Consider the following 11,450-nt stretch of genomic DNA (forward strand, 5'->3'; position numbering starts at 1 on the left):
CTTTATAGTACAAGATAGTTACTTAATTGGATCTGGAAAAGGCACTTAATTAATAATGTTTGTTTACCTGCTGTACAATTAGCAACCGTGCAAGACCAACACAAACTGTTCAAAGTTTACCAACTCCTCGGGATTTCCTGTGCGATGCTTTCTATCGTATTATAGATCTTTGCCGGTGCTTCCTGCTTTATTAGGCGGCTTCGTACAGTGACATTCGCATTTCTTAGATGTACATACCTATATACACATCAAATTCTATCACCAGCTTATTCAGTCAGTCGGAAAGCCCTTTCGTAGTAACCAACACCTGCTGATTGCTGATAATGTATAATATCATGTTTGTATGTATTACGTCTACATGTAGGTATACCAAGAGGAAGTTTCGATAAACGTGTCACCCGTTTCTAATTAACGTCATACAACAATGAACAGAGGGACATGACACTATCCTGGCAATCTTGCATTTATCAAAGTGAAGCTGCAAAGGCTTAGTTAGGGCTCAGGCGAAGGTATTTGAAGTAGGAGTTCACATTAATAACAATAGCAGTGGCAATTGTGTCTAAACTACAGCATGACACCGTCGTGACATGATAAGTAATTGATCTCCAAAGAAGAAAATGCTTTGCGTTGAGAAAAATTACCAACGTCTAAAGGACAAATATGGTACAATGGAAACAATAAAGGAAAACAAACATTATGAGTAACGATCTATAACGAATAGACGGTGTTTGGAAATTACAGGATCAGTAGGTACCTTGCATCAAAATCCTGAACGGGGGGGCACCAATTATATTTTGATTTTATTCTTTCAAGCTCATGCTACTCCCCCTCCCCACCGCCAATTGCAATAATATTCTTTGGTAAATTAAATTAGATTAAAATTGACCAGGTTTCTTCGTTTTTACTCATTCTGAAAGGAAATTTCAACGTCATGAGTATTAAAATATTGTGTATTTTACTTATTTCCGTAGCTGCTCAAATATTGGAAACAGCATCTTTAGACCCATTTGTTTTGGTAGAAACAGTTTCATTTTGTAAAAAAGACTTTCTTTTATTTATGTTTCTACAATATGTTCAAGAAAATGATAGATAAAGTAGATTAGTTTAGGAATGTTTCAGTATTAGGTTTTATAATATAGTAATTTAGTATTGGAATTTACGCATAATATTTCAATATAGCCTATATTATTTTAGAATTTATTAAGTCTTAGTAAATACTACAAATGGCGCAGTAAACGCCATCTGTAGCAGGATGCTACATTTTAGGATTACGTATGCTCCAACAAGGTCTACTTGTGTGGATATCTACTTGCTGAAAAGGAATCTCGGCGTAGCCAACCTCAACGTGATAGGCACGTTAGCTTAATCGAATAAAATAATTCGAAGTGGTCTGTATTCTGTCAAAACTGCCAGACGCGGATCGCGATTTCGATCTTTTTGGATCTCATCAGCGCGTCGCAGGCAGCTCCGACAGAACACAGACCAACTTTTACCTGCTGTCTTAACAGTGCGTTTTAGAAAATACTACAAATGGCGCAGTAAACGCCATCTGTAGCACGATGCTACATTTTAGGATTACGTATGCTCCAACAAGGTCCACTTGTGTGGATATCTACTTGCTGAAAACGAATCCCGGCGTAGCCAACCTCAACGTAATAGGCACGTTAGCTTAATCGAATAAAATAATTCGAAGTGGTCTGTATTATGTCGAAACTGCTAGACGCGGATCGCGGTTTCGATCTTTTTTGATCTCAAAGGTGCGTTGCAGGCAGCTCCGACAGAACACAGACCAACTTTTACCTGCTGCCTTAACAGTGCGTTTTAGAAAATTATTTTATTTATCTATTAGTCTATTTTTAAGTTTCATATTGTACTTCAAAAGAAAAGGTTAGAAGCTTTCGAAATGTGGTGTTACAGGCGAATGAAGTGGATAGAGAAGGTTAGAAATGAAGAGGTATTAGAAAGAGTAAGAGAGCAGAGGACTCTATGGATGTCTATAACAAATAAGCGAGATAGGTTAGAAGGTCACCTTCTCAGGCATGAAGGTCTAGTCAGACATATTAGAGGCAGAAACAGGAGTTAGTAGGGGTAGAGGTAGACCTAGATTAGATTATTGTTCGCAAATAGTTAAGGATGTGGGTTGTTCTAGTTTTAGGGAAATGCGAAGTTTAGCTCAGGATAAGGAAGAGTGGAGGTACGTGTCCAACCAGTCTTAGGACTGACTTATGATGATGATGACTGTACTTCAAGTATATTTTTTGAACCCTTTGCTTAGAAATATTTGTTCCTGGAATAAATGTGCGTGACTGTTTTCATTGTAAGTATGTCACCTTCTCTCTCTCTCGACAGAATGTACCTTTTATAATTGAGTAATTTGCTTTTTGAGAACAAAGTAATCATTGAACATCCAAATTCATATCGCAGCGTTTTCTTATGGACTTATTTTTGTATTGATTTTTAAACAAATTAGGTTCAATGTTTAGGTTCTAGACGCAAAAGAACAGTATACCTATAATTATCCTTTTTGAAATGTTAAGTAGAGAGGTCATCAAAGAGGTGGAATTATTTTTCAGAGTGATGCTTATACTGAAAAAGCTCCATCCAATTTTTGACGTGAATGTGCTTTACAATGTAATCGGCTTACAAATTCAGTGAGTATTAACCACCTAACAGTTGAAATGCCTACAACTCATTTGAATCTTTTAGTAGATATTGACAACGAATAATGGGAATCCTACCTACTCGCACACAGGGCGTGAGTTACGAATTGAGCCTTCAGCGAATTTACAGGTCTCTGGTACTGGAATTTTTAAGTCAAGACATATGTGTGAATAGTGTTATAAAAATTTTCGTAAGGAATGATCATTATATCAATCATCAATTATCGATTTAGTACTCTCGCTCCTTCGCTCTGTTACTCACATCAGCTACACCTGTCAGCTTAACGGGTATTTTCATAGGAGAGTGTAGATGATACATTTTCTTAGATAACGACAAAGGTTAATTAATACTTTATTTAAAGCATATTTTTAAGTCAATATAGGTATAGTAAATGCCTTACAATGTGTTATATACTATGCCTGATCAGTATTATATTTCGTTTAGTTTCTCTAGCAATGTGACCTTTAGTTTGACCGGTGCAAAGTAGAAAAGAACAGCACTAGGCCAGGAAAGGAAGAAGACAACTCTCGGCCTAACTATTAATCGATTAGAAGCGTATTATCCGTACAGTACTGCACGGAAAAATTGACCATTTTATCCACTACAATTGCATTGCTCAAATGTGCTTTTGTTGGTACTATTTACTACTGAAAATATCAACGAAATGGTTATTTATATTTGAAGATATATTAAATGCTTTAACACTTGTTTTCGACTCGCACTACTATTCATGATTGAACAAAACTTTTGGCAGGTACTGTATGAAAAAGTATGTTTATTTAACAAGAGTCGAGAGTATAGTGAGCTTTTTTCTCCCTACCTACGATTTTGCCAGCGCGCATCCAAGACACTGGAAGGGGCACATCGTTAGAGAAAGTAAACGAAGTATACTTAATATTTGAAAGGTAACATCCGGAGACACGACGCAATGAGTGTAAAAAATATGCGCAAAATTTACCCTAGTTGACGAGCCGTCAATGATTGAGAACAGTTTCTAGTTTGGTAGCCTTGTTATCTTATCGCCCTTCGTTATCGCAAGCGTCAAGTAACGAAACACACATACGTACTCGTAACCTTTGCAATAACTGACACAGAGACCGTCAATTGTACGTGTAACCAACTAGTCACAGTCACAGGTTAGAAATATTGTATAGCGGATCGTTGATTTTAAATATTAACTTTTGTTGCCGTTTTCTGAAAAAATCGGTTGGTATATGAGTAAATTATTAAATATCAATCCTTTCAAAGCGTAAAACATGATGAGTGTTTTTTACATACTGACAGACGTTACGTTTAGATTTTATTCAACATGTGTTATATACCATATGTCAGCAAAAAAGTGTAAAATAATCCTGGTGTCCCCTAATTCTATTCACTCTGCGTTTTATTTTTAATTTCTTACCATGTTTTGAACTGTATATATGTATAATTATCAATTAATATTTGATATCATCCGACCGTCCGAAGTTCTTGAATTAATACTGATCAGAAATATCAATCTTAATCATGTCACAAGTTCTAAACCAATTAGTTCTTATGTGAAGGTGCGCTGTCATAATTATAATCTCAAAAACACTTTCTCCGAATTTTATTGACAGGTGCACCTAGAAAGTATTTGAGGTGGAATAATTTTCTACAAGAAATTCGATAAATTAAAACTAAACCACTAAGATTTACGTTTTATTAAAACTTTTAATTTCCATTAACATCACATAAAACTTTTTAGTCCATTTGTACAACATTTTTTTATCCTCTAAGCAAGATTAGTATCTGGTGAGAATGAAACACTCAAAAGTTTTTTAGTGTTGTGACTATTCTTAGTCACCGTGTCCTAGTTCTTCCGACATTTTTCACCACGTGCGGTTTCACATGCCTGTTCTCAAATGACATTGTCACATCAATCATTATTGTTGTTCTGTGGAGAGTGTTACCGTTTGGTTAATTCGGACAGACGTTATCTCTGGTAGTCTGTAGACCTTTACTTGGTGGTCAAGAATGTTGTTGTGACATTAGGTGATCGAAGTTTGGACTGCAAGGACAGAGGATTTGCGGGAGAGTTTAAAGCGCATATCCTCATCGTCGGTATCTTTTATTGCCGTTCCTTAGGCACCTGGTGTCATGAAAAGGAAGCATCCCAAGTAAACCACCATTTCGCAAAACGCACAAATTTCTCAGCACGCATGAATTGACATTGTAGCGGTGGTTACTTCGGATACCTTGCTTTAGAATACTAGTTTGGCTTTGAGTCTCCTTTGATAAAAGTCACGTATAGCGTTGTGGAGTTCCACCCCTATTTAGGTTGCATTTAGTGCATTGCAAGTGTAGTGTAACGAACAGAACTAAAACTTTGGAGTTGCTCCATTGTGTTGGTTCAGTCATTCGTTAGTTATAGTGATTCGGGTAGCGATTATATAGAAGCCGGCACTGCATTGGACTTCGCTAGATGTTGATTACCTGTTTCTGGTAGCCAGTGATAAGTTGGTTCTGGAGAGATCACCTGTACCTAAGAGGTGTGTGCGCCTTCTACACGGTTAGAAATCGGTTTCTCGATTTCTGATGTTGTTTTAATCGCGGTTCAACAACCAGGGCACGAGAATACTGATCGATATCGACGTATTTGCTTTGATAGGTCGCCATGACTCTTCTAAAGCTTTGGAATTGTAGCCGTAGCGCATATTTGATTTTAATCAAAACGCTGAAAAGCTACACCAGTTTGTTAAATGCATTTGTTGACGTTTTAACAGGTCCTTAATGCCAGTGACCATAATGGATTTCGAAAATGTAGAAAATAGGTTATTTTATGATTTTGATGCCGCATTAACACACAAAAAAACCCCTTCTTAGCAATTTCAAGTATTATTTTGATCACGTTGTTGTACGTCGTTTTAGAGGTAATTCATTAGTATTGGTAGAATTCATCAATTGATGCATATCATTTACAAAACAGGAACTGATAATTAAATTCTTTTGAATTAAAATCAAATCATATTTGGAAAACACCCTTTCGTGTAAATAACGTTGCCGTAACGACCGCTTAACCATTTAATACAAACGATTTTTCTATTATCACCTACCGGGCCCGGTGGGTGTTGAAACGATGCTGGTATCGAACATTTTCACTAATCGACAGTTTAATAATGTTTGTTACGGAAGCCGTATCGATTTCATGTTTCAAAGTATTTAGCACTGTTATATGTAAACTGGTGAATTGTTTAACAGCTAAGGGTCGAACGGGCAGACAAGATTAATAATAATATGTCTTCCCCTTCTGAATGCTTACCTAACTTTACATAATGTTAAAATAAATATGGTGGAACGCAAATTATTCAAGCCGTAGTAATTACTAATATAAACTCGTTAAGCAAGTAAAGCGTTCATTCGTCTTTTGTTCGGCGTAATTCAATTTTGCCCCCTCCCCCCTGGATATACTTTTACATTCTCTGCCATTAGAGGCCACATTTAAATTAGGGAGTAAGGAGGTCACATAAGTTTATATTCTTGTAAATACGACTTGTGAAATTTATTATTGTAGTTTTTGCATAGCTATTGGGATCCGTCAAATGGTAGGAGCCTAAAAACATGGCGCCGATTAGGGAAAATTTATCGTAGTTCCTATAGTGTACCGTGCAATTTCCAAGTTTTTAAATTACGATAAAATGATAAGTATTGACACAATATGTGATTGGGCTGACACAAAGCCTCGGAAAGGAAATTTCGTTGAAGGTGAGCGTGTTTTTAATGCCAATCACATTATAAAATTCGGAAATAACAAATCCGGAAGCTAGCCTTCAAATTCCGTCAAGTTTACTGCCTACTTTTTACAAACTTCGGATTTAAAAAGTGATTCACGTTATATAATTGGTGAGGTGATTCTGGGTGATTTAAGCAATATCATATCAATGACTTGCACGTGCAAAGCCGATTTAAGAGAACGTTGCAAACACATTATTGCAACTTTGTTGTATTGCAGCAGGTAGGTTCTTAACCTCAAAATACTTATATCGTATCATTAGAATTGTGTTAAATCAATTACACAGGAATAAATAATTTCTCACTTTATAATTTTAGTATGATTCTAGTTTTAAATATTAAGGTTATGGCTGATGGTAAATACTTGCTGAAATATAATCATGTGCATTAAAATGACGTGAACAAATTTTTATTCCGGAATTCACTTCTTTGATACCTACTGCTTTCATCCAAGCTTCTATTAGTTTACTTTTTTCTCTAATTTTCCGAATATATTTTTTACATATATAAAACGGTTAGTTTTTATTGGAAAGTAGTTAATGTAGGTGAAGAGTGAAGATCTATGTCTGAAGTGCTATTGCAGCTTTTCACTGAACATATTAACTTTTTATTTGATTTAACTTTAGAAGAAAACTTCGTCGACTCCATCATCAAAAAAATTTTTACTTTTTTAACGTGTTTTATTATTTTAATAAACAATTTTACAATTTGCGTACACAGTTTCTATGTAAATTTTTCCCTCATTCGAGTTATAAATTTTGCCACCAGATGGTGTATGCCCATTTGACGGATCCCAATAGCATACTTCAGGCGATGGAAGACCATCAGTGCTGAAGCACTGTAGTATTGTATGTAATTGACGATGTCAGTTGTCAGGTTAGTGGTATATTAAGCAGTTGTTATTATTTGAATATGCAATTTCTATTAACTGATTATTAATTTCGCAAGACACAACAACAGGACCCACGGACCTGTAACCTGTATGATGGCCCCCTCGATCTCTTCTCCGGATCTTTCAATTTTGAATTTTCTCTTTTGTGGTTGCAAAATAAAATCTAGAAAAAGGTTACTAGTCTGTAGAGGAGCTTCATGCAGCAATTGACTTAACTCGCTACTAGAAAGATAACGAAAATATGCTGATTTTGCTTTCGTCATTTTGAAAACTATTTGTAAAAACTCTTTGCTTCCCTCAGTTTCTCTTTTGTTTTTTCTTAACTTAAGTTTTAAGTATGATAGATCTTTTATGTAAAATTTAATAATTTTATCAATTAAAATTCTGTAATAAATAAATTGAGAATGAAACTTAAAAATATTATATCTCTAGCTTGCTGTACTTACTAATTGGGCACAAAAGAAAATTTTAGAAAATCTTACATTCTGAGCTTGTTTTTGAAAATAATTGTTTGTAATTATGTATTTTTGGAATTACACATTATGTCTAATATATATAGAAAATAATATGTAGGGTGTTCCATTTAAGAAAAACACATGCTTCTTTTATAACTAAAACATGCTAGAAAATAAATAACTACGCTACTGGATTCTATGGGAAAAAATCTATAAGAATACCTTTTAACTTCTTTGATAAATTTTAAGATAACTGAGAAACGTGTAGGGTCTCCAAGGTGATATTTTTTAATTCCAATTGTATCCCCAAAACTAAAACGGATATGAAAATTCTGCTGGTGCCATCTTAAATTTCACAAAAATGTGGCGCATACTGCGAAAGACCCAAGCCTGTATCATTAAAAAAAAGAGAGATACCCCACAAAGGTGCCGAAAAGGGGATACCCTGTATATTTTACGTGTACGGTTTTCTAATGGTCCAAAGAAGGTGAAGCATGGGAAAAAATTAATTTCAAATTACAACCTTTACTATTACTTGGCTGATTAGAATTATGAGGTTACCTTAGGTGAAGACAACACAAACGAAATTAGTATTGACGTTACAACGTCCTTTTACAAAATTGCTTTACGTAAGGATTGTACCTATTAGGTTTGGTTAAGATTAAGAGTAACAAGCTGAAAGTTCAAGTTACAATTCGAAATTTCTAGTTGCTAGTTGAAGTACAAATGGAAGCCTCCGTACAGCGTAAATATTTGTATAATTGAATAAATTGTTACGAAGTATCATTTTAACCATTTAATATAAAGTGTTTAATTTAACTCTTTGTGCCTTTTATGTACTAATCGCAAAATTATCGTTAAAAGCAAATTGAGGTAGAAGCACAGCCATTTACAAAAGAAACACAGTTAGAATTTNTATTACTTGGCTGATTAGAATTATGAGGTTACCTTAGGTGAAAACAACACAAACGAAATTAGTATTGACGTTACAACGTCCTTTTACAAAATTACTTTACGTAAGGATTGTACCTATTAGGTTTGGTTAAGATTAAGAGTAACAAGCTGAAAGTTCAAGTTACAATTCGCAATTTCTAGTTGCTAGTTGACGTACAAGTGGAAGCCTTTGTACCGCTTAAACATTTATATAATTGAATAAATTGTTACGAAATATCATTTTAACCATTTAATATAAAGTGTTTAATTTAACTCTTTGTGCCTTTTATGTACTAATCGCAAAATTATCGTTAAAAGCAAATTGAGGTAGAAGCACAGCCATTTACAAAAGAAACACAATTAGAATTTATTATTGTTTACTTTGCTTTAATAAATGAAAACTTTATTAAGCTGTATCTTTTCTTCCGGATCCGATTCACCTTTATTATCTCATTTTTATCTTAAAAATTCATTATTTTCCACAGGGAAACATTTATTTATCTTTTAGAAATTCTTATTTTCTTAAATCTTGACTCTGTCTTCTGCACCCGGTTGCTAAGCTATATCCTGGAATAAAAGTGAATATTCAATTTTGATCAATTTATCAATTTTATGTCACATGTTTTAGAGTGAAAGTTTATTATTAAAATGGAAAAATGTGAATCTTCCTATAATATTAGGTTAGGTTATTAAAAATAGTAACACATGAGTCACGAAACATAAGAAGAAAAAAAGAAAGTATATTGCAGAGCCTTAGGAAAACAATTTCAGTTCTGGCTTACTTTTCCACTGCTTCACATACAAAATGTAACCGTGGTTGGAATACATTGAAAATCAGAGCGAAATATCTTCAATTATAGAGATCGTCATCAATTCTTCGTTAAAAAAAACTGTCAAACATCTCTGGATAAATACTCATAAGTAATTGCGTCACGAAACTGTTAGGATAGCAGCGCCTACGATTACACTGCATACAGAAGTTACGAGGGAAACTCCAGAATTTCACGGAATGAAATGAATGTAACAATCTTCTCCAAAATCGGACTAGGTTTGTCGCTACATAGTTCCAAAAAAATACTTACATGCGTCCAGTCGCTGTTGCTTTTGACGCGACGTAAGCTTTCTTGTTACCCGTCTTGCACTGACTTTAGTCGTGTCAAGATGATCGTGTAAAATTAATAAAATTGTGTTATCTGACACTCCAACTAATACCGATAGAAAGTTTCTTTTTCAGACGAGCATCTTCTACCATTAATTTTTCGACCTTTTCGATGATATTCTACGTGGTGGCTTCAATTGATCGTCCAGGGCGGGGATCGTCTTCAGTCAACTCTCGACCATATTTAAATTGCCCATGCCACTTGTAAATCAAGGTTTGCTAGGACAGTGATCACTATAAACAGTTTCCATTTCGCTCATTGTAGTTTGAGCTGACTTTTCTTACGTGGAGGTGCGTGTCCAAATAGTCTAAAGACAGACAACCTTATTTAAATTATCATTATAAGGTCGCCAGTCCAAAGACTGATTGAACACGAACCTTCGCTCTTTCCTATCCTGAGCCAATCTTCGCATTTCTCTAAAAACTCATATCATTAACGATCTGCGAACAGTAATCTAATCTAGGTCTACCCCTCGTAACTTTCGTTTCTGTCATTAATATGTCTCTGACTAGATCTTCATGCCTGAGAAGGTGTCCTACCAACCTATCTCGCCAATTTTTTATTGACTTTCATAGAGTCCACTGTTCTCCTATTCTTTCTAATACCTCTTCATTTCTAACCTTCTCTATCCACGGCATCCTAATCATTTGCTTGTAACACCACAAATGAAATATGGCGAATGAAATTCAGACTGAATTTCTTATGTCTAACTTGCGTAATTAGTCTAATATAGATATATTTATGCGGGTTGGATATGCTTCAGATGACGATAACTTCAACACCGACGAAATACTAAACGCGTTTTGAATCCTGGAGTTTTCAAGATGATGTAAGACGATTTTCGGACCGCACGAAGAAAATTCCATTGGTACAAAGTTGCGGAGATTCGAAATATATTAATACTGTCTATTTAAAGAGGTAACCTTTTTAAGAGTCCGTACGTTTTCAAGTTTTTAAGTTAAGTAAACTACTTATCCGAACTCAATAATTATTTCACCATTATTTAGAATGGACATTAAGGGTAGAAAAGGGCCATACATTGTTCCATTAAAATAAACCTGTGCTAACTCTATTCTTGGACGTAGTTTACATCGCAATTTCTACTATATATTACAAGTGAGTTCAATTTGATGTTATCAAAAGTGTGACCTACAGAGTATGTACATGTCGTAAACGTATCTCTCTATAATTTTAAAGTAGGTACCTACTGCCATTTTGTGCATTGTGTTTCGTTTAGTTTTGTCAGTCTAATCTGCACCTACAGTAAATACCACCACTGCATTTAAATGATTAAAATCACAAAAGCAGAACGTTTTTTCCATTTTTAATAGGGCATTAAGCATGAATATCAGTCTTTTTAATTCGTTTTAAAAAACTCACAAACCGTAAAACCGACAATGCCAGCACTGATTAACGTTCTTCGGCTATTTAAAGTTTAAAGCAGAAGTTTCAAATGGAACAATGCAAATCGAATAATCCGCTTTTTCGCCGCTCTGCAGTAGTAATGGTATTATCTGTTGGTTGGTTGTATTAAACAAAGCTCAGACATACGCTGACGACGAGATTTCCTAAATTACTTCTCCATTGTGTTGGCTCAGT

The sequence above is a fragment of the Agrilus planipennis genome, unplaced genomic scaffold, assembly GCF_000699045.2.
Source record: "Agrilus planipennis isolate EAB-ADULT unplaced genomic scaffold, Apla_2.0 scaffold45, whole genome shotgun sequence".
NCBI classification, from domain to species: Eukaryota; Metazoa; Arthropoda; class Insecta; order Coleoptera; family Buprestidae; genus Agrilus; species Agrilus planipennis.